Raw genomic sequence first — 3,501 nt, 5'->3', positions numbered from 1 at the left:
TTGATTAATTCATGTTGAAATAGTTTTGCAAACATGTTTCTTTCTTGGGGTAGGAGAGACATATGTGCTTAGTCCTGAAGAGAATGAACTCTTCCCCTACTTCATGTCATATTTTCTCAACTAACTTTTATTGAACACAGTTATGCACTAAATATCATCCAAGGTGCCATAAGGAACCAAATGAGGCCTGTTTTTGTGCACAGGAGATTTACAAGCCGGCAGAAGGAAATGTGTAAACATGACCTATAGCCACAGTGCAGGAGGAAGCTGTTGTAGAAGGAAATTCCATGACTGAAATGAAGTCTTTGAGTACTTGGGATGGGAAGAGCCTTTGGCAGCTTGGGGATGGCATCCATGATCGCTAGGCTTGGCATCAAGCCTCGCTTTTCCTGACACCATGTGCTAGGAAGGCCTGCACAATCAGGGTGACTGAGGAACGGTGAGAATCATTTGAGGGCCAGAATCCAAGGGCAGCAACACCCTTGGGGGCTAAAGGGAGGCTAATGTCTCCATTCCAGGGGAGGCTCAGGAAAGACGTCCTTGCCCCTGTGACATTTGGCAAGAGCCCTGGAGGCTGAGCAGGAAGGGGGTGGCATCAGAGCTCAGAAGAAACAGCCTGAAGAAACTGAGCCGTGAGTTATGAGCCTGATACACCTGCCAAGGAATGGCTGGTGGGAGAAGAAGCAGGAAGGTGCTGTAACTTGAATATTTGTCCCTTCCAAAACTCATGCTCACATTCAATCCCCAGGGCCGCAATATTTAGAAGTGGGGCCTTTGAGGGATGAGGTCAAGAGGGCTCTGTTCTCATGAGTGGATTAACACCCTTCCTTCCTTCCTTCCTTCCTTCCTTCCTTCCTTCCTTCCTTCCTTCCTTCCTTCCTTCCTTCCTTTTTCCCTTCCTTTTCCCTCCTTCCTTCCTTCGTTCCTTCCTTCCTTTTCTTCCTTCCTTCCTTTCTCTCTCTCTTTTCTTTCTTTCTTCTTTCTTCCTTCCTTCCTTCCTTTTCCCTTCCTTTTCCCTCCTTCCTTCCTTCTTTCCTTCCTTCCTTCCTTCCTTCCTTCCTTTTCTTCCTTCCTTTCCTTCCTTCCTTCCTTCCTTCCTTCCTTCCTTCCTTCCTTCCTTCCTTCCTTCCTTCTTTCTTTCTTTCTTTCTTTCTTTCTTTCTTTCTTTCTTTCTTTCTTTCTTTCTTTCTTTCTTTCTTTCTTTCTTTCTTTCTTCTTTCTTTCTTTCTTTCTTTCTTTCTTTCTTTCTTTCTTTCTTTCTTTCTTTCTCTCTCTGTCTCTCTCTCTCTCTTTTCTTTTTGATGGGGTCTTGCTCTATCACCCAGGTTGGAGTACAGTGATGTGATTTTTGGCTCACTGTAATCTCCACCTTCCAGTTTCAAGCAGTTATCCTGCCTCAGCCTCCAGAATAGCCGGGACTACAGGCGTGAACCACCACACTTAGCTAATGTTTGTGCTTTTAGTAGACAAGGGGTTTCACCATGTTGGCCAGACTGGTCTCGAACTCCTGATCTCAGGCAGTCTGCCCACCTTGGCCTCCCAAAGTGCTGGGATTACAGGCATGAGCCACTGCACCTGTCCAGTGGATTAACACTTTCATGGGCTAATGGATTAATGGGCTTTCATGAGTGGGGAACTAGTGGCTGTGTAAGAAGAGGAAGAGAGACCAGAGCTAACACATTAACACTCTCAAGCCCCTCCCCATGTGATGTACCGTGCCATCCTGGGACTCTGCAGAGAGGCCCCACCAAGAAGAAGGCCCTCAACAGATGTGGCCCTGCAACCTTGGACTTCTCAGCCTCCATAACCGTAAGAAATACATTTTATTTCTTCTCAATTCTAAGCAACACAAAGGAGATGAGGAGAGTAGGTTTTCGGTTCACTTGTGGAGACCCCCAGCGGCATGCCTGGCCCTTTTCTCCAAGCACTCAGAGTCATGCCCCTCCACTTACTCACTCCTGCTGGGCTGCCTGGCTCAGATGAGAGGGAAGATGAAAGTCTGTCTTAGCTTTGCCAGGTGGCGATCCTTGGGCTCTTCTTGTGAGTATTAACTCACACAAAATCTTATCATGCATCCCAGAGGGCCGTGACTGGCTTCTCCAGGAAACGTGGTGTTTACAGGTGTCCTGAGGCACCGTGCCAGACCTGTGGGGACAGGACTGTGGTGTGGGAGATGCCTGCTCCCCGGGGCTGCATGGACAATGGACTTTAATCAGACACCATTGCTTTCTGATGCTGTGATCTGGGACTTGGTGAGCCCCAGTTTCCTTACCTGTAAAATAGGGAAAACAGTAGTGATGCAGGGCAGGGAAGCCATTTCCACACTGCTGATAAAGACATAATCGAGACTGAGTAATTTATACAGAAAAAGAGGTTTAATAGACTCACAGTTTCACAGTTTAATAGACTCATAGTTTCCCAGTGGCTGGGGAGGCCTCACAATCATGGTGGAAAGCAAAAGGTACATTTTACATGGTGGCAGGCAAGAGAGAATGAGAGCCATGAGAAAGGCGGAACCCCTTATAAAACCATCAGATCTCATGAGAGTTATTACTAAGACAAAAATATTATGGGGGAAACTGGCCCCATGATTTAATTATCTCCCGACAGGTCCTTCTCACAACACATGGGAATTATGGGAGCTACAATTCAAGATGACATTTGGGTGAAGACATGGCCAAACTGTATCAAGTCCCCAGTTGAGGGTTAGCCCGGGGAAGGTTGTTGGTTTTGCTTTGAGGAGAATACCAGGTGAGCTGGTGGCGGAAGAAAGCAGCTTTACTGAGGGGCCACTGCTGCGTCTCCACAATGCCCCCACAGAGCAGGGCTACCCACTAGGTAGAGCACTGAGAGGAGCAGCTCAGGACAGTTCTGCAGTCATAGTTTTACCCAGTCTCACTCTGTCTCTCAGTCTGGAGTGCAGTGGCGCGATCTCAGCTCACTGTAACCTCCGCCTCAGCCTCCTGAGTAGCTGGAATTACAGGCACATGCTGCCAAGCCCAGGTAATTTTTGTGTTTTTAGTAGAGATGGGGTTTTGCCATGTTGGTCAGGCTGGTCTCGAACTTCTGGCCTCAAGTGATCCCCCTGCTTCGGGCTCCCAGATTGCTGGGATTACAGGCATGAGCCACCGTGCCCGGCCATTTTTACTCATCTTAATTACAAGCATATTAAAAGGCAACTGTGAGGCCAGGCATGGTGGCTCACGCCTGTAATCCCAGCACTTTGGGAGGCCAAGGCAGGCGGATCACAAGGTCAGGAGACGGAGACCATCCTGGCTAACATGGTGAAATCCCGTCTCTACTAAAAGTACAAAAAAAATTAGCCAGGCATGGTGGGGGGCGCCTGTAGTTCCAGCTACTCGGGAGGCTGAGGCAGGAGAATTGTGTGAACCCGGGAGGCAGAGCTTGCAGTGAGCCGAGATCATGCCACTGCACTCCAGCCTGGGTGACAGAGCGAGACTTCTTCTCAAAAATAAATACATACATAAATAAATAAAAAAT

At 48.0% G+C, this 3,501-nt stretch overlaps 1 long non-coding RNA gene across 1 annotated transcript; it reads left to right on the top strand.

Moving 5' to 3' along the window:
• Nucleotides 1–211: 211 nt before the first annotated feature.
• On the top strand, nucleotides 212–2,705 carry LOC105490794 (uncharacterized). The gene is made up of 3 exons (XR_011607538.1): nucleotides 212–439; nucleotides 1,695–1,809; nucleotides 2,611–2,705. It is a non-coding gene; the product is annotated as an uncharacterized lncRNA (long non-coding RNA).
• The last annotated feature ends 796 nt before the right edge of the window (nucleotides 2,706–3,501 follow it).

The sequence above is a fragment of the Macaca nemestrina genome, chromosome 9 (assembly GCF_043159975.1).
Source record: "Macaca nemestrina isolate mMacNem1 chromosome 9, mMacNem.hap1, whole genome shotgun sequence".
In the NCBI taxonomy this organism is placed as follows: domain Eukaryota; kingdom Metazoa; phylum Chordata; class Mammalia; order Primates; family Cercopithecidae; genus Macaca; species Macaca nemestrina.
Note: the sequence above shows the minus strand (reverse complement) of the source record. Positions and strands in the feature narration are given on the sequence as shown.